Source organism: Hyperolius riggenbachi, chromosome 8, assembly GCF_040937935.1.
Source record: "Hyperolius riggenbachi isolate aHypRig1 chromosome 8, aHypRig1.pri, whole genome shotgun sequence".
Taxonomy (NCBI): Eukaryota; Metazoa; Chordata; class Amphibia; order Anura; family Hyperoliidae; genus Hyperolius; species Hyperolius riggenbachi.
In genome coordinates, this window is record NC_090653.1 from 250,130,374 (window position 1) to 250,149,433 (window position 19,060).

Genomic DNA, 19,060 nt, shown 5'->3' on the forward strand with positions numbered 1-19,060 from the left:
AATATACATTTTAGGAATGAAGCCCTTGATGGGATATTCTTAAATGATGTCCCTATGGAATCTCAAGGGCGGCTTGTTGTTTAAATTTAGGAACAAAGCTAGATTTATCATTAGCGAAAACCAAGTTTGTTGGTTATGGAAGGCAAGACTTGGCACGCTTTCATTCTCTTTGTTGATTAATTGTGTGTCATTAGTTGATGAGGTGGTTACAAACTGTGCTGGTGAAGGTGAACTGTTTACTCCTTTCCATGAAGAGCTTAGTCTGTGTTGCAGCAGACAAGATTCCAGGGATGGACTTTTGAGGGCCATCTTCGGTGCACTTTCAGCATCTTTTAGGTAACACGGCTTCGGTTTCCAGTTTAAAATGCGACTCTGGTGGGACTCGAACCCACAACCTTTGAATGCCTACATTTCACTAGAAGTCCAACGCACTATCCATTGCGCCACAGAGCCGAGCTTGCACTGACTGTTTTTGCCAGGCACCTTCAAATGAAAAATATCTGCTTTTACCCATTTGTTCGTGGCATTTCAGGATGTATGCAGGCTACCTTTTTGTTATATAAGAAGAAAGAGTACAGCATCTGGCTATCTCCCAAATGTTACTCTGGATTATTTCAGCAGTCCCATCTCACTCTCATCAAACACCTGTTTCATTACATAACAAGCTATCATCACAACCCGTCTTCTAGATTTCTAAGAAAAATCTAAAACTTTCTGAGTCTACTACCTGTAACCTGCTAAACTTTCAATACTCAGCAGCAGAGATGGTTGTACTTACCAACATCTGACCTCTCAAATCCACTTCTTTTGTTTCATTTAATGAAATTGGTGCTACTCATTAAAAAAAACCCATCATGAATGCTTACAGGAACTGAGACGCTCCACATTTCAAAATGTGAATTTGTTTGCACGTCCAAGGTGATATCCTTTGTGCTGCACAACAATGCTCATGCAGCTTGCTTTGCATACTACATCTGGAGAAGATATACATTTTAGGAATGAAGCCCTTGATGGGATATTCTTAAATGATGTCCCTAAGGAATCTCAAGGGCGGCTTGTTGTTTAAATTTAGGAACAAAGCTAGATTTATCATTAGCGAAAACCAAGTTTGTTGGTTATGGAAGGCAAGACTTGGCACGCTTTCATTCTCTTTGTTGATTAATTGTGTGTCATTAGTTGATGAGGTGGTTACAAACTGTGCTGGTGAAGGTGAACTGTTTACTCCTTTCCATGAAGAGCTTAGTCTGTGTTGCAGCAGACAAGTTTCCAGGGATGGACTTTTGAGGGCCATCTTCGGTGCACTTTCAGCATCTTTTAGGTAACACGGCTTCGGATTCCAGTTTAAAATGCGACTCTGGTGGGACTCGAACCCACAACCTTTGAATGCCTACATTTCACTAGAAGTCCAATGCGCTATCCATTGCACCACAGAGCCAAGCTTGCACTGCTTGTTTTTGCCAGGCACCTTCAAATGAAAAATATCTGCTTTTACCCATTTGTTCGTTGCATTTCAGGATGTATGCAGGCTACCTTTTTGTTATATAAGAAGAAAGAGTACAGCATCTGGCTATCTCCCAAATGTTACTCTGGATTATTTCAGCAGTCCCATCTCACTCTCATCAAACACCTGTTTCATTACATAACAAGCTATCATCACAACCCGTCTTCTAGATTTCTAAGAAAAATCAAAAACTTTCTGAGTCTACTACCTGTAACCTGCTAAACTTTCAATACTCAGCAGCAGAGATGGTTGTACTTACCAACATCTGACCTCTCAAATCCACTTCTTTTGTTTCATTTAATGAAATTGGTGCCACTCATTAAAAAAAACCCATCATGAATGCTTCAGGAACTGAGACGCTCCACATTTCAAAATGTGAATTTGTTTGCACGTCCAAGGTGATATCCTTTGTGCTGCATAACAATGCTCATGCAGCTTGCTTTGCATACTACATCTGGAGAAGATATACATTTTAGGAATGAAGCCCTTGATGGGATATTCTTCAATGATGTCCCTATGGAATCTCAAGGGCAGCTTGTTGTTAAAATTTAGGAACACAGCTAGATTTATCATTAGCGAAAACCAAGTTTGTTGGTTATGGAAGGCAAGACTTGGCACGCTTTCATTCTCTTAGTTGATTAATTGTGTGTCATTAGTTGATGAGGTGGTTACAAACTGTGCTGGTGAAGGTGAACTGTTTACTCCTTTCCATGAAGAGCTTAGTCTGTGTTGCAGCAGACAAGTTTCCAGGGATGGACTTTTGAGGGCCATCTTCGGTGCACTTTCAGCATCTTTTAGGTAACACGGCTTCGGTTTCCAGTTTAAAATGCGACTCTGGTGGGACTCGAACCCACAACCTTTGAATGCCTACATTTCACTAGAAGTCCAATGCGCTATCCATTGCGCCACAAAGCCGAGCTTGCACTGACTGTTTTTGCCAGGCACCTTCAAATGAAAAATATCTGCTTTTGCCCATTTGTTCGTGGCATTTCAGGATGTATGCAGGCTACCTTTTTGTTATATAAGAAGAAAGAGTACAGCATCTGGCTATCTCCCAAATGTTACTCTGGATTATTTCAGCAGTCCCATCTCACTCTCATCAAACACCTGTTTCATTACATAACAAGCTATCATCACAACCCGTCTTCTAGATTTCTAAGAAAAATCTAAAACTTTCTGAGTCTACTACCTGTAACCTGCTAAACTTTCAATACTCAGCAGCAGAGATGGTTGTACTTACCAACATCTGACCTCTCAAATCCACTTCTTTTGTTTCATTTAATGAAATTGGTGCCACTCATTAAAAAAACCCATCATGAATGCTTCAGGAACTGAGACGCTCCACATTTCAAAATGTGAATTTGTTTGCACGTCCAAGGTGATATCCTTTGTGCTGCACAACAATGCTCATGCAGCTTGCTTTGCATACTACATCTGGAGAAAATATACATTTTAGGAATGAAGCCCTTGATGGGATATTCTTAAATGATGTCCCTATGGAATCTCAAGGGCGGCTTGTTGTTTAAATTTAGGAACAAAGCTAGATTTATCATTAGCGAAAACCAAGTTTGTTGGTTATGGAAGGCAAGACTTGGCACGCTTTCATTCTCTTTGTTGATTAATTGTTTGTCATTAGTTGATGAGGTGGTTACAAACTGTGCTGGTGAAGGTGAACTGTTTACTCCTTTCCATGAAGAGCTTAGTCTGTGTTGCAGCAGACAAGTTTCCAGGGATGGACTTTTGAGGGCCATCTTCGGTGCACTTTCAGCATCTTTTAGGTAACACGGCTTCGGTTTCCAGTTTAAAATGCGACTCTGGTGGGACTCGAACCCACAACCTTTGAATGCCTACATTTCACTAGAAGTCCAACGCACTATCCATTGCGCCACAGAGCCGAGCTTGCACTGACTGTTTTTGCCAGGCACCTTCAAATGAAAAATATCTGCTTTTACCCATTTGTTCGTGGCATTTCAGGATGTATGCAGGCTACCTTTTTGTTATATAAGAAGAAAGAGTACAGCATCTGGCTATCTCCCAAATGTTACTCTGGATTATTTCAGCAGTCCCATCTCACTCTCATCAAACACCTGTTTCATTACATAACAAGCTATCATCACAACCCGTCTTCTAGATTTCTAAGAAAAATCTAAAACTTTCTGAGTCTACTACCTGTAACCTGCTAAACTTTCAATACTCAGCAGCAGAGATGGTTGTACTTACCAACATCTGACCTCTCAAATCCACTTCTTTTGTTTCATTTAATGAAATTGGTGCTACTCATTAAAAAAAACCCATCATGAATGCTTACAGGAACTGAGACGCTCCACATTTCAAAATGTGAATTTGTTTGCACGTCCAAGGTGATATCCTTTGTGCTGCACAACAATGCTCATGCAGCTTGCTTTGCATACTACATCTGGAGAAGATATACATTTTAGGAATGAAGCCCTTGATGGGATATTCTTAAATGATGTCCCTAAGGAATCTCAAGGGCGGCTTGTTGTTTAAATTTAGGAACAAAGCTAGATTTATCATTAGCGAAAACCAAGTTTGTTGGTTATGGAAGGCAAGACTTGGCACGCTTTCATTCTCTTTGTTGATTAATTGTGTGTCATTAGTTGATGAGGTGGTTACAAACTGTGCTGGTGAAGGTGAACTGTTTACTCCTTTCCATGAAGAGCTTAGTCTGTGTTGCAGCAGACAAGTTTCCAGGGATGGACTTTTGAGGGCCATCTTCGGTGCACTTTCAGCATCTTTTAGGTAACACGGCTTCGGATTCCAGTTTAAAATGCGACTCTGGTGGGACTCGAACCCACAACCTTTGAATGCCTACATTTCACTAGAAGTCCAATGCGCTATCCATTGCGCCACAGAGCCAAGCTTGCACTGCTTGTTTTTGCCAGGCACCTTCAAATGAAAAATATCTGCTTTTACCCATTTGTTCGTTGCATTTCAGGATGTATGCAGGCTACCTTTTTGTTATATAAGAAGAAAGAGTACAGCATCTGGCTATCTCCCAAATGTTACTCTGGATTATTTCAGCAGTCCCATCTCACTCTCATCAAACACCTGTTTCATTACATAACAAGCTATCATCACAACCCGTCTTCTAGATTTCTAAGAAAAATCAAAAACTTTCATAGTCTACTACCTGTAACCTGCTAAACTTTCAATACTCAGCAGCAGAGATGGTTGTACTTACCAACATCTGACCTCTCAAATCCACTTCTTTTGTTTCATTTAATGAAATTGGTGCCACTCATTAAAAAAAACCCATCATGAATGCTTCAGGAACTGAGACGCTCCACATTTCAAAATGTGAATTTGTTTGCACGTCCAAGGTGATATCCTTTGTGCTGCATAACAATGCTCATGCAGCTTGCTTTGCATACTACATCTGGAGAAGATATACATTTTAGGAATGAAGCCCTTGATGGGATATTCTTCAATGATGTCCCTATGGAATCTCAAGGGCGGCTTGTTGTTAAAATTTAGGAACACAGCTAGATTTATCATTAGCGAAAACCAAGTTTGTTGGTTATGGAAGGCAAGACTTGGCACGCTTTCATTCTCTTAGTTGATTAATTGTGTGTCATTAGTTGATGAGGTGGTTACAAACTGTGCTGGTGAAGGTGAACTGTTTACTCCTTTCCATGAAGAGCTTAGTCTGTGTTGCAGCAGACAAGTTTCCAGGGATGGACTTTTGAGGGCCATCTTCGGTGCACTTTCAGCATCTTTTAGGTAACACGGCTTCAGTTTCCAGTTTAAAATGCCACTCTGGTGGGACTCAAATCCACAACATTTGAATGCCTACATTTCACTAGAAGTCCAATGCGCTATCCATTGCGCCACAGAGCCGAGCTTGCACTGACTGTTTTTGCCAGGCACCTTCAAATGAAAAATATCTGCTTTTACCCATTTGTTCGTGGCATTTCAGGATGTATGCAGGCTACCTTTTTGTTATATAAGAAGAAAGAGTACAGCATCTGGCTATCTCCCAAATGTTACTCTGGATTATTTCAGCAGTCCCATCTCACTCTCATCAAACACCTGTTTCATTACATAACAAGCTATCATCACAACCCGTCTTCTAGATTTCTAAGAAAAATCAAAAACTTTCTGAGTCTACTACCTGTAACCTGCTAAACTTTCAATACTCAGCAGCAGAGATGGTTGTACTTACCAACATCTGACCTCTCAAATCCACTTCTTTTGTTTCATTTAATGAAATTGGTGCCACTCATTAAAAAAAACCCATCATGAATGCTTCAGGAACTGAGACGCTCCACATTTCAAAATGTGAATTTGTTTGCACGTCCAAGGTGATATCCTTTGTGCTGCACAACAATGCTCATGCAGCTTGCTTTGCATACTACATCTGGAGAAGATATACATTTTAGGAATGAAGCCCTTGATGGGATATTCTTAAATGATGTCCCTATGGAATCTCAAGGGCGGCTTGTTGTTTAAATTTAGGAACAAAGCTAGATTTATCATTAGTGAAAACCAAGTTTGTTGGTTATGGAAGGCAAGACTTGGCACGCTTTCATTCTCTTAGTTGATTAATTGTGTGTCATTAGTTGATGAGGTGGTTACAAACTGTGCTGGTGAAGGTGAACTGTTTACTCCTTTCCATGAAGAGCTTAGTCTGTGTTGCAGCAGACAAGTTTCCAGGGATGGACTTTTGAGGGCCATCTTCGGTGCACTTTCAGCATCTTTTAGGTAACACGGCTTCAGTTTCCAGTTTAAAATGCGACTCTGGTGGGACTCAAATCCACAACATTTGAATGCCTATATTTTACTAGAAGTCCAATGCGCTATCCATTGCGCCACAGAGCCGAGCTTGCACTGATAGTTTTTGCCAGGCACCTTCAAATGAAAAATATCTGCTTTTACCCATTTGTTCGTGGCATTTCAGGATGTATGCAGGCTACCTTTTTGTTATATAAGAAGAAAGAGTACAGCATCTGGCTATCTCCCAAATGTTACTCTGGATTATTTCAGCAGTCCCATCTCACTCTCATCAAACACCTGTTTCATTACATAACAAGCTATCATCACAACCCGTCTTCTAGATTTCTAAGAAAAATCAAAAACTTTCTGAGTCTACTACCTGTAACCTGCTAAACTTCCAATACTCAGCAGCAGAGATGGTTGTACTTACCAACATCTGACCTCTCAAATCCACTTCTTTTGTTTCATTTAATGAAATTGGTGCCACTCATTAAAAAAAACCCATCATGAATGCTTCAGGAACTGAGACGCTCCACATTTCAAAATGTGAATTTGTTTGCACGTCCAAGGTGATATCCTTTGTGCTGCACAACAATGCTCATGCAGCTTGCTTTGCATACTACATCTGGAGAAGATATACATTTTAGGAATGAAGCCCTTGATGGGATATTCTTAAATGATGTCCCTAAGGAATCTCAAGGGCGGCTTGTTGTTTAAATTTAGGAACAAAGCTAGATTTATCATTAGCGAAAAACAAGTTTGTTGGTTATGGAAGGCAAGACTTGGCACGCTTTCATTCTGTTAGTTGATTAATTGTGTGTCATTAGTTGATGAGGTGGTTACAAACTGTGCTGGTGAAGGTGAACTGTTTACTCCTTTCCATGAAGAGCTTAGTCTGTGTTGCAGCAGACAAGTTTCCAGGGATGGACTCTTGAGGGCCATCTTTGGTGCACTTTCAGCATCTTTTAGGTAACACGGCTTCGGTTTCCAGTTTAAAATGCGACTCTGGTGGGACTCGAACCCACAACCTTTGAATGCCTACATTTCACTAGAAGTCCAATGCGCTATCCATTGCGCCACAGAGCCGAGCTTGCACTGCCTGTTTTTGCCAGGCACCTTCAAATGAAAAATATCTGCTTTTACCCATTTGTTCGTTGCATTTCAGGATGTATGCAGGCTACCTTTTTGTTATATAAGAAGTAAGAGTACAGCATCTGGCTATCTCCCAAATGTTACTCTGGATTATTTCAGCAGTCCCATCTCACTCTCATCAAACACCTGTTTCATTACATAACAAGCTATCATCACAACCCGTCTTCTAGATTTCTAAGAAAAATCAAAAACTTTCTGAGTCTACTACCTGTAACCTGCTAAACTTTCAACACTCAGCAGCAGAGATGGTTGTACTTACCAACATCTGACCTCTCAAATCCACTTCTTTTGTTTCATTTAATGAAATTGGTGCCACTCATTAAAAAAACCCATCATGAATGCTTCAGGAACTGAGACGCTCCACATTTCAAAATGTGAATTTGTTTGCACGTCCAAGGTGATATCCTTTGTGCTGCACAACAATGCTCATGCAGCTTGCTTTGCATACTACATCTGGAGAAGATATACATTTTAGGAATGAAGCCCTTGATGGGATATTCTTCAATGATGTCCCTATGGAATCTCAAGGGCGGCTTGTTGTTTAAATTTAGGAACAAAGCTAGATTTATCATTAGTGAAAACCAAGTTTGTTGGTTATGGAAGGCAAGACTTGGCACGCTTTCATTCTCTTAGTTGATTAATTGTGTGTCATTAGTTGATGAGGTGGTTACAAACTGTGCTGGTGAAGGTGAACTGTTTACTCCTTTCCATGAAGAGCTTAGTCTGTGTTGCAGCAGACAAGTTTCCAGGGATGGACTTTTGAGGGCCATCTTTGGTGCACTTTCAGCATCTTTTAGGTAACACGGCTTCGGTTTCCAGTTTAAAATGTGACTCTGGTGGGACTTGAACCCACAACCTTTGAATGCCTACATTTCACTAGAAGTCCAATGCGCTATCCATTGCGCCACAGAGCCGAGCTTGCACTGACTATTTTTGCCAGGCACCTTCAAATGAAAAATATCTGCTTTTACCCATTTGTTCGTGGCATTTCAGGATGTATGCAGGCTACCTTTTTGTTATATAAGAAGAAAGAGTACAGCATCTGGCTATCTCCCAAATGTTACTCTGGATTATTTCAGCAGTCCCATCTCACTCTCATCAAACACCTGTTTCATTACATAACAAGCTATCATCACAACCCGTCTTCTAGATTTCTAAGAAAAATCAAAAACTTTCTGAGTCTACTACCTGTAACCTGCTAAACTTTCAACACTCAGCAGCAGAGATGGTTGTACTTACCAACATCTGACCTCTCAAATCCACTTCTTTTGTTTCATTTAATGAAATTGGTGCCACTTATTAAAAAAACCCATCATGAATGCTTCAGGAACTGAGACGCTCCACATTTCAAAATGTGAATTTGTTTGCACGTCCAAGGTGATATCCTTTGTGCTGCACAACAATGCTCATGCAGCTTGCTTTGCATACTACATCTGGAGAAGATATACATTTTAGGAATGAAGCCCTTGATGGGATATTCTTCAATGATGTCCCTATGGAATCTCAAGGGCGGCTTGTTGTTTAAATTTAGGAACAAAGCTAGATTTATCATTAGTAAAAACCAAGTTTGTTGGTTATGGAAGGCAAGACTTGGCACGCTTTCATTCTCTTAGTTGATTAATTGTGTGTCATTAGTTGATGAGGTGGTTACAAACTGTGCTGGTGAAGGTGAACTGTTTACTCCTTTCCATGAAGAGCTTAGTCTGTGTTGCAGCAGACAAATTTCCAGGGATGGACTTTTGAGGGCCATCTTCGGTGCACTTTCAGCATCTTTTAGGTAACACGGCTTCGGTTTCCAGTTTAAAATGCGACTCTGGTGGGACTCGAACCCACAACCTTTGAATGCCTACATTTCACTAGAAGTCCAATGCGCTATCCATTGCGCCACAGAGCCGAGCTTGCACTGACAGTTTTTGCCAGGCACCTTCAAATGAAAAATATCTGCTTTTACCCATTTGTTCGTGGCATTTCAGGATGTATGCAGGCTACCTTTTTGTTATATAAGAAGAAAGAGTACCGCATCTGACTATCTCCCAAATGTTACTCTGGATTATTTCAGCAGTCCCATCTCACTCTCATCAAACACCTGTTTCATTACATAACAAGCTATCATCACAACCCGTCTTCTAGATTTCTAAGAAAAATCAAAAACTTTCTGAGTCTACTACCTGTAACCTGCTAAACTTTCAATACTCAGCAGCAGAGATGGTTGTACTTACCAACATCTGACCTCTCAAATCCACTTCTTTTGTTTCATTTAATGAAATTGGTGCCACTCATTAAAAAAAACCCATCATGAATGCTTCAGGAACTGAGACGCTCCACATTTCAAAATGTGAATTTGTTTGCACGTCCAAGGTGATATCCTTTGTGCTGCACAACAATGCTCATGCAGCTTGCTTTGCATACTACATCTGGAGAAGATATACATTTTAGGAATGAAGCCCTTGATGGGATATTCTTAAATGATGTCCCTATGGAATCTCAAGGGCGGCTTGTTGTTTAAATTTAGGAACAAAGCTAGATTTATCATTAGTGAAAACCAAGTTTGTTGGTTATGGAAGGCAAGACTTGGCACGCTTTCATTCTCTTAGTTGATTAATTGTGTGTCATTAGTTGATGAGGTGGTTACAAACTGTGCTGGTGAAGGTGAACTGTTTACTCCTTTCCATGAAGAGCTTAGTCTGTGTTGCAGCAGACAAGTTTCCAGGGATGGACTTTTGAGGGCCATCTTCGGTGCACTTTCAGCATCTTTTAGGTAACACGGCTTCAGTTTCCAGTTTAAAATGCCACTCTGGTGGGACTCAAATCCACAACATTTGAATGCCTACATTTCACTAGAAGTCCAATGCGCTATCCATTGCGCCACAGAGCCGAGCTTGCACTGACTGTTTTTGCCAGGCACCTTCAAATGAAAAATATCTGCTTTTACCCATTTGTTCGTGGCATTTCAGGATGTATGCAGGCTACCTTTTTGTTATATAAGAAGAAAGAGTACAGCATCTGGCTATCTCCCAAATGTTACTCTGGATTATTTCAGCAGTCCCATCTCACTCTCATCAAACACCTGTTTCATTACATAACAAGCTATCATCACAACCCGTCTTCTAGATTTCTAAGAAAAATCAAAAACTTTCTGAGTCTACTACCTGTAACCTGCTAAACTTTCAATACTCAGCAGCAGAGATGGTTGTACTTACCAACATCTGACCTCTCAAATCCACTTCTTTTGTTTCATTTAATGAAATTGGTGCCACTCATTAAAAAAAACCCATCATGAATGCTTCAGGAACTGAGACGCTCCACATTTCAAAATGTGAATTTGTTTGCACGTCCAAGGTGATATCCTTTGTGCTGCACAACAATGCTCATGCAGCTTGCTTTGCATACTACATCTGGAGAAGATATACATTTTAGGAATGAAGCCCTTGATGGGATATTCTTAAATGATGTCCCTATGGAATCTCAAGGGCGGCTTGTTGTTTAAATTTAGGAACAAAGCTAGATTTATCATTAGTGAAAACCAAGTTTGTTGGTTATGGAAGGCAAGACTTGGCACGCTTTCATTCTCTTAGTTGATTAATTGTGTGTCATTAGTTGATGAGGTGGTTACAAACTGTGCTGGTGAAGGTGAACTGTTTACTCCTTTCCATGAAGAGCTTAGTCTGTGTTGCAGCAGACAAGTTTCCAGGGATGGACTTTTGAGGGCCATCTTCGGTGCACTTTCAGCATCTTTTAGGTAACACGGCTTCAGTTTCCAGTTTAAAATGCGACTCTGGTGGGACTCAAATCCACAACATTTGAATGCCTATATTTTACTAGAAGTCCAATGCGCTATCCATTGCGCCACAGAGCCGAGCTTGCACTGATAGTTTTTGCCAGGCACCTTCAAATGAAAAATATCTGCTTTTACCCATTTGTTCGTGGCATTTCAGGATGTATGCAGGCTACCTTTTTGTTATATAAGAAGAAAGAGTACAGCATCTGGCTATCTCCCAAATGTTACTCTGGATTATTTCAGCAGTCCCATCTCACTCTCATCAAACACCTGTTTCATTACATAACAAGCTATCATCACAACCCGTCTTCTAGATTTCTAAGAAAAATCAAAAACTTTCTGAGTCTACTACCTGTAACCTGCTAAACTTTCAATACTCAGCAGCAGAGATGGTTGTACTTACCAACATCTGACCTCTCAAATCCACTTCTTTTGTTTCATTTAATGAAATTGGTGCTACTCTTAAAAAAAACCCCATCATGAATGCTTACAGGAACTGAGACGCTCCACATTTCAAAATGTGAATTTGTTTGCACGTCCAAGGTGATATCCTTTGTGCTGCACAACAATGCTCATGCAGCTTGCTTTGCATACTACATCTGGAGAAGATATACATTTTAGGAATGAAGCCCTTGATGGGATATTCTTAAATGATGTCCCTAAGGAATCTCAAGGGCGGCTTGTTGTTTAAATTTAGGAACAAAGCTAGATTTATCATTAGCGAAAACCAAGTTTGTTGGTTATGGAAGGCAAGACTTGGCACGCTTTCATTCTCTTAGTTGATTAATAGTGTGTCATTAGTTGATGAGGTGGTTACAAACTGTGCTGGTGAAGGTGAACTGTTTACTCCTGTCCATGAAGAGCTTAGTCTGTGTTGCAGCAGACAAGTTTCCAGGGATGGACTCTTGAGGGCCATCTTCGGTGCACTTTCAGCATCTTTTAGGTAACACGGCTTCGGTTTCCAGTTTAAAATGCGACTCTGGTGGGACTCGAACCCACAACCTTTGAATGCCTACATTTCACTAGAAGTCCAATGCGCTATCCATTGCGCCACAGAGCCAAGCTTGCACTGCTTGTTTTTGCCAGGCACCTTCAAATGAAAAATATCTGCTTTTACCCATTTGTTCGTTGCATTTCAGGATGTATGCAGGCTACCTTTTTGTTATATAAGAAGAAAGAGTACAGCATCTGGCTATCTCCCAAATGTTACTCTGGATTATTTCAGCAGTCCCATCTCACTCTCATCAAACACCTGTTTCATTACATAACAAGCTATCATCACAACCCGTCTTCTAGATTTCTAAGAAAAATCAAAAACTTTCTGAGTCTACTACCTGTAACCTGCTAAACTTTCAATACTCAGCAGCAGAGATGGTTGTACTTACCAACATCTGACCTCTCAAATCCACTTCTTTTGTTTCATTTAATGAAATTGGTGCCACTCATTAAAAAAAACCCATCATGAATGCTTCAGGAACTGAGACGCTCCACATTTCAAAATGTGAATTTGTTTGCACGTCCAAGGTGATATCCTTTGTGCTGCATAACAATGCTCATGCAGCTTGCTTTGCATACTACATCTGGAGAAGATATACATTTTAGGAATGAAGCCCTTGATGGGATATTCTTCAATGATGTCCCTATGGAATCTCAAGGGCGGCTTGTTGTTAAAATTTAGGAACACAGCTAGATTTATCATTAGCAAAAACCAAGTTTGTTGGTTATGGAAGGCAAGACTTGGCACGCTTTCATTCTCTTAGTTGATTAATTGTGTGTCATTAGTTGATGAGGTGGTTACAAACTGTGCTGGTGAAGGTGAACTGTTTACTCCTTTCCATGAAGAGCTTAGTCTGTGTTGCAGCAGACAAGTTTCCAGGGATGGACTTTTGAGGGCCATCTTCGGTGCACTTTCAGCATCTTTTAGGTAACACGGCTTCGGTTTCCAGTTTAAAATGCAACTCTGGTGGGACTCGAACCCACAACCTTTGAATACCTACATTTCATTAGAAGTCCAATGCGCTATCCATTGCGCCACAGAGCCAAGCTTGCACTGACTGTTTTTGCCAGGCACCTTCAAATGAAAAATATCTGCTTTTACCCATTTGTTCGTGGCATTTCAGGATGTATGCAGGCTACCTTTTTGTTATATAAGAAGAAAGAGTACAGCATCTGGCTATCTCCCAAATGTTACTCTGGATTATTTCAGCAGTCCCATCTCACTCTCATCAAACACCTGTTTCATTACATAACAAGCTATCATCACAACCCGTCTTCTAGATTTCTAAGAAAAATCAAAAACTTTCTGAGTCTACTACCTGTAACCTGCTAAACTTTCAATACTCAGCAGCAGAGATGGTTGTACTTACCAACATCTGACCTCTCAAATCCACTTCTTTTGTTTCATTTAATGAAATTGGTGCCACTCATTAAAAAAAACCCATCATGAATGCTTCAGGAACTGAGACGCTCCACATTTCAAAATGTGAATTTGTTTGCACGTCCAAGGTGATATCCTTTGTGCTGCACAACAATGCTCATGCAGCTTGCTTTGCATACTACATCTGGAGAAGATATACATTTTAGGAATGAAGCCCTTGATGGGATATTCTTAAATGATGTCCCTAAGGAATCTCAAGGGCGGCTTGTTGTTTAAATTTAGGAACAAAGCTAGATTTATCATTAGCGAAAAACAAGTTTGTTGGTTATGGAAGGCAAGACTTGGCACGCTTTCATTCTGTTAGTTGATTAATTGTGTGTCATTAGTTGATGAGGTGGTTACAAACTGTGCTGGTGAAGGTGAACTGTTTACTCCTTTCCATGAAGAGCTTAGTCTGTGTTGCAGCAGACAAGTTTCCAGGGATGGACTCTTGAGGGCCATCTTTGGTGCACTTTCAGCATCTTTTAGGTAACACGGCTTCGGTTTCCAGTTTAAAATGCGACTCTGGTGGGACTCGAACCCACAACCTTTGAATGCCTACATTTCACTAGAAGTCCAATGCGCTATCCATTGCGCCACAGAGCCGAGCTTGCACTGCCTGTTTTTGCCAGGCACCTTCAAATGAAAAATATCTGCTTTTACCCATTTGTTCGTTGCATTTCAGGATGTATGCAGGCTACCTTTTTGTTATATAAGAAGTAAGAGTACAGCATCTGGCTATCTCCCAAATGTTACTCTGGATTATTTCAGCAGTCCCATCTCACTCTCATCAAACACCTGTTTCATTACATAACAAGCTATCATCACAACCCGTCTTCTAGATTTCTAAGAAAAATCAAAAACTTTCTGAGTCTACTACCTGTAACCTGCTAAACTTTCAACACTCAGCAGCAGAGATGGTTGTACTTACCAACATCTGACCTCTCAAATCCACTTCTTTTGTTTCATTTAATGAAATTGGTGCCACTCATTAAAAAAACCCATCATGAATGCTTCAGGAACTGAGACGCTCCACATTTCAAAATGTGAATTTGTTTGCACGTCCAAGGTGATATCCTTTGTGCTGCACAACAATGCTCATGCAGCTTGCTTTGCATACTACATCTGGAGAAGATATACATTTTAGGAATGAAGCCCTTGATGGGATATTCTTCAATGATGTCCCTATGGAATCTCAAGGGCGGCTTGTTGTTTAAATTTAGGAACAAAGCTAGATTTATCATTAGTGAAAACTAGTGTTGGGCGAACATCTAGATGTTCGGGTTCGGGCCGAACAGGCCGAACATGGCCGCGATGTTCGGGTGTTCGACCCGAACTCCGAACATAATGGAAGTCAATGGGGACCCGAACTTTTGTGCTTTGTAAAGCCTCCTTATATGCTACATACCCCAAATTTACAGGGTATGTGCACCTTGGGAGTGGGTACAAGAGGAAAAAAAAATTTAGCAAAAAGAGCTTATAGTTTTTGAGAAAATCGATTTTAAAGTTTCAAAGGGAAAACTGTCTTTTAAATGCGGGAAATGTCTGTTTTCTTTGCACAGGTAACATGCTTTTTGTCGGCATGCAGTCATAAATGTAATACATATAAGAGGTTCCAGGAAAAGGGACCGGTAATGCTAACCCAGCAGCAGCACACGTGATGGAACAGGAGGAGGGTGGCGCAGGAGGAGAAGGCCACGCTTTGAGACACAACAACCCAGGCCTTGCATGAGGACAAGAAGCGTGCGGATAGCATGCTTTGTACCACCATGCAGTCATAAATGTAATAAAGATAAGTGGTTCAATAAACAGGGACCACGCGGCAACGCTAACCCAGCAGCAGCACACGTGATGGAACAGGAGGAGGCGCAGGAGGAGAAGGCCACGCTTTGTGAGACACAACAACCCAGGCCTTGCATGAGGACAAAAAGCGTGCGGATAGCATGCTTTGTACCGCCATGTAGTCATAAATGTAATAAAGATAAGAGGTTCAATAAACAGGGACCACGCGGCAACGCTAACCCAGCAGCAGCAGCAGCAGCAGCACACGTGATGGAACAGGAGGAGGCGCAGGAGGAGAAGGCCACGCTTTGTGAGACACAACAACCCAGGCCTTGCATGAGGACAAAAAGCGTGCGGATATAGCAGCAATGCTTTTTGCCGCCATGCAGTCATAAATGTAATACAGATGAGAGGTTCAATAAACAGGGACCGGAAACGCTAAACCATCCCAGATGTTCATCGGTCATGTTACTTGGTTGGGGTCCAGGAGTGTTGCGTAGTCGTTTCCAATCCAGGATTGATTCATTTTAATTTGAGTCAGACGGTCTGCATTTTCTGTGGAGAGGCGGATACGCCGATCTGTGATGATGCCTCCGGCAGCACTGAAACAGCGTTCCGACATAACGCTGGCTGCCGGGCAAGCCAGCACCTCTATTGCGTACATTGCCAGTTCGTGCCAGGTGTCTAGCTTCATGCCCGGTTTCAGGTCCAGCGGTGCCAGCCACAAATCCGTCTGTTCCTTTATTCCCCTCCAAATTTCCTCCCCTGTGTGCTGCTTATCCCCAAGGCAGATCAGCTTCAGCAACGCTTGCTGACGCATGCCAACAGCTGTGCTGCACTGCTTCCACGATCCTACTGCTGCTGGTGCTGGGTTAGCATTTCCGGATGAGGTACAGCTTTGAGATGCGTTGGAGGAGAAGGAGTCAGAGAGGTAGGTGCTGCTGTTGTTATCCAGCTGTTTGCGGCGTGGGCAACACCCGCGCCGTAGCAGGTGAGGAATCGCTGCCAGGCTCCACAAGGTTCACCCAGTGCGCGGTAAGGGAGATGTATCGACCCTGGCCGAACGCACTCGTCCAGGTGTCAGTGGTGAGGTGAACCTTGCAGGCAACGGCATTCTTCAAGCTTCGGGTTATTTAGCTGACCACGTGCTCATGCAACTCAGGCACTGCAGAGCGCGCAAAGTGGTAGCGGCTGGGAACCACGTAACGTGGGATGGCCACTGACATCATGCCCTTGAAGCTGTTTGTCTCCACCACTCGATATGGCAGCATTTCGCAGGCCAGAAGCTTGGCTATGCTGGCTGGCTGTTACTGCCACGGCCCGGGGGTCATTTGCTGGCAATTTCCTCTTGTGCTCAAACATCTCAGAAACAGACAACTCAACCGTAGCGCTGCACACCGAAGGGCTGTTGGTTGTTGTGTTTGATGAACACTGGGAGACCTCAAGAGCACTAGTCCGGAAAGTGACAGTGTCAGCATCGTCTGATGTTTGTGAATGTTGTGAACCACGCAATGGCTGGGCTACTGCTGCTGCTGAGGCGGGTCTGGTGGTGAGTCTGGTGAACCCAAGGGAGGCAGTGTTGCTGGTGGTACCCTGTCCTGCCGCGTTTGCCCACAGAGTGGGATGTTTGGATAGAATGTGGCGGCTCATGCTGGTGGTGGAGAGGTTGTTAATACTTTTCCCCCTGCTCAGGCGGGTCTTGCACACCTTGCAAATCGCCATGGTAACATCCTCAGTGCAGTCTTCAAAGAAAGCCCAGACTTTAACTGGCTGAGGACTCGGACCTCGTGCGTGATGTGCTGGTGCTGCTTAACCCACTGCTGGACGCTTGAGAGGTCATCCAAGTAATTATCTGGTCCTGTTCTTTTGGATCTGTGAGGGTTGTTGTCCTGGACAACATGGGCAGTATTGAGTGGGTTTTCTTGGGTGCTCCCCTGTGGCCTGTACGTGAACCGTCAGGGGAAACACCTCTTCCCTTGCCCCTCCCTCTTTCACCGGATTTCTTCCTCATTTCACTTATCCTTAAAGTACACGCTGACTGGCAGCAGTACAGTGGCAGTACAGAAATGCTATACAGTGGTGGGTGAGCGGTGTACCACTATTGTCAGCAGTGACACAGAGCACAATGCTATACAGTGGCGGGTGAGCGGTGTACTACTGTTCCCAGCAGACACAGAGTGGAAGTAAACACAATGCTATATAGTGTGGCTGAGCCGTGTACACAGAGTGGCATTAAACACAATGCTATATAGTCTGCTATATAGTCACCCCGAACAGGGTGATGTTCTGCAGAACCCGAACAGTGGCAAACACTGTTCGCCCAACACTACTGGGAGGGAACGCAGATTTTAGTACCTAAACACACGATACAACATGTTTTCCGGGGTCGGACTCTGAGGCACATACAGATGGTCCCGATCATCATCCTCATCATACAACTCTTCTCCTGAGTCTGACCCACCCACCACCTCTGCCACCCCAACATCCCCAGACACAGACCCCTCATCGTCCTCAACATTAACTTGGGATGCTGGCCTGAGCCAGACCTCCTCCTCCACATCAGGCCCCATCATCTCCTCAATGGCAGCCCTCATTAATCGCTCTGGCGACGGACTGATGGACACAACGTTCTCCTCCGGGGAGGGCTGCTGCTGACCACTGGCTGCTGGGGTGGATGTTATAGCTTGCGTGGGGCGTTGGCTGTTGCTGTTGTTGGGAGTGCTGCTCACAGCGGAGGTCTCTGGGGAACTCATGTTGAGCTCATATAGTGGTTGACGGTGAGTGGAGTATTACTGATCCCAGCAATATACACACTGACTGGCAGAGTACGCAATGCTATATAGTGTGGCTGAGCGAGGTACACAGAGTGGCAGTAAACAGAATGCTATATAGTGTGGCTGAGCGAGCGGTGTACCACTATTCCCAGCAGACACAGAACAGTGAACAGAATGCTATATAGTGTGGCTGAGCGAGCGGTGTACCACTATTCCCAGCAGACACAGAACAGTGAACAGAATGCTATATAGTGTGGATGAGCGAGCGGTGTACCACTATTCCCAGCAGACACAGAACAGTAAACAGAATGCTATATAGTGTGGCTGAGCGAGCGGTGTACCACTATTCCCAGCAGACACAGAACAGTGAACAGAATGCTATATAGTGTGGCTGAGCGAGCGGTGTACCACTATTCCCAGCAGACACAGAACAGTGAACAGAATGCTATATAGTGTGGCTGAGCGAGCGGTGTACTACTGTTCCCAGCAGACACAGAACAGTACACAGAATGCTATATAGTGTGGCTGAACGAGCGGTGTACTACTGTTCCCAGCAGACACAGAACAGTACACAGAATGCTATATAGTGTGGCTGAACGAGCGGTGTACCACTATTCCAAGCAGACACAGAACAGTGAACAGAATGCTATATAGTGTGGCTGAGCGAGCGGTGTACCACTATTCCCAGCAGACACAGAGTGGCAGTAAACAGAATGCTATATAGTGTGGCTGAGCGAGGTACACAGAGTGGCAGTAAACAGAATGCTATATAGTGTGGCTGTGCAAGCGGTGTACTACTATTCCCAGCAGACACAGAGTGGCAGTAAACAGAATGCTATATAGTGTGGCTGAGCGAGGTACACAGAGTGGCAGTAAACAGAATGCTGAGCGAGCGGTGTACTACTATTCCCAGCAGCGACACA

The 19,060-nt window shown here is 42.9% G+C and overlaps 11 non-coding genes across 11 annotated transcripts; all 11 read right to left on the minus strand.

Moving 5' to 3' along the window:
• Window positions 1–367: 367 nt before the first annotated feature.
• Window positions 368–453, minus strand: TRNAR-UCU (transfer RNA arginine (anticodon UCU)). The gene is given in 2 exon segments: window positions 368–403; window positions 417–453. It is a non-coding gene; the product is annotated as a tRNA-Arg (tRNA).
• Window positions 454–1,349: 896 nt separating this feature from the next.
• Window positions 1,350–1,435, minus strand: TRNAR-UCU (transfer RNA arginine (anticodon UCU)). The gene is given in 2 exon segments: window positions 1,350–1,385; window positions 1,399–1,435. It is a non-coding gene; the product is annotated as a tRNA-Arg (tRNA).
• An 895-nt stretch (window positions 1,436–2,330) lies between these two features.
• TRNAR-UCU (transfer RNA arginine (anticodon UCU)) lies at window positions 2,331–2,416 on the minus strand. Its single transcript is given in 2 exon segments — window positions 2,331–2,366; window positions 2,380–2,416. It is a non-coding gene; the product is annotated as a tRNA-Arg (tRNA).
• An 894-nt stretch (window positions 2,417–3,310) lies between these two features.
• On the minus strand, window positions 3,311–3,396 carry TRNAR-UCU (transfer RNA arginine (anticodon UCU)). Its single transcript is given in 2 exon segments — window positions 3,311–3,346; window positions 3,360–3,396. It is a non-coding gene; the product is annotated as a tRNA-Arg (tRNA).
• An 896-nt stretch (window positions 3,397–4,292) lies between these two features.
• Window positions 4,293–4,378, minus strand: TRNAR-UCU (transfer RNA arginine (anticodon UCU)). The gene is given in 2 exon segments: window positions 4,293–4,328; window positions 4,342–4,378. It is a non-coding gene; the product is annotated as a tRNA-Arg (tRNA).
• Window positions 4,379–7,235: 2,857 nt separating this feature from the next.
• TRNAR-UCU (transfer RNA arginine (anticodon UCU)) lies at window positions 7,236–7,321 on the minus strand. Its single transcript is given in 2 exon segments — window positions 7,236–7,271; window positions 7,285–7,321. It is a non-coding gene; the product is annotated as a tRNA-Arg (tRNA).
• An 894-nt stretch (window positions 7,322–8,215) lies between these two features.
• Window positions 8,216–8,301, minus strand: TRNAR-UCU (transfer RNA arginine (anticodon UCU)). The gene is given in 2 exon segments: window positions 8,216–8,251; window positions 8,265–8,301. It is a non-coding gene; the product is annotated as a tRNA-Arg (tRNA).
• An 894-nt stretch (window positions 8,302–9,195) lies between these two features.
• Window positions 9,196–9,281, minus strand: TRNAR-UCU (transfer RNA arginine (anticodon UCU)). Its single transcript is given in 2 exon segments — window positions 9,196–9,231; window positions 9,245–9,281. It is a non-coding gene; the product is annotated as a tRNA-Arg (tRNA).
• A 2,858-nt stretch (window positions 9,282–12,139) lies between these two features.
• Window positions 12,140–12,225, minus strand: TRNAR-UCU (transfer RNA arginine (anticodon UCU)). The gene is given in 2 exon segments: window positions 12,140–12,175; window positions 12,189–12,225. It is a non-coding gene; the product is annotated as a tRNA-Arg (tRNA).
• Window positions 12,226–13,120: 895 nt separating this feature from the next.
• On the minus strand, window positions 13,121–13,206 carry TRNAR-UCU (transfer RNA arginine (anticodon UCU)). Its single transcript is given in 2 exon segments — window positions 13,121–13,156; window positions 13,170–13,206. It is a non-coding gene; the product is annotated as a tRNA-Arg (tRNA).
• Window positions 13,207–14,101: 895 nt separating this feature from the next.
• On the minus strand, window positions 14,102–14,187 carry TRNAR-UCU (transfer RNA arginine (anticodon UCU)). Its single transcript is given in 2 exon segments — window positions 14,102–14,137; window positions 14,151–14,187. It is a non-coding gene; the product is annotated as a tRNA-Arg (tRNA).
• Window positions 14,188–19,060: the final 4,873 nt, after the last annotated feature.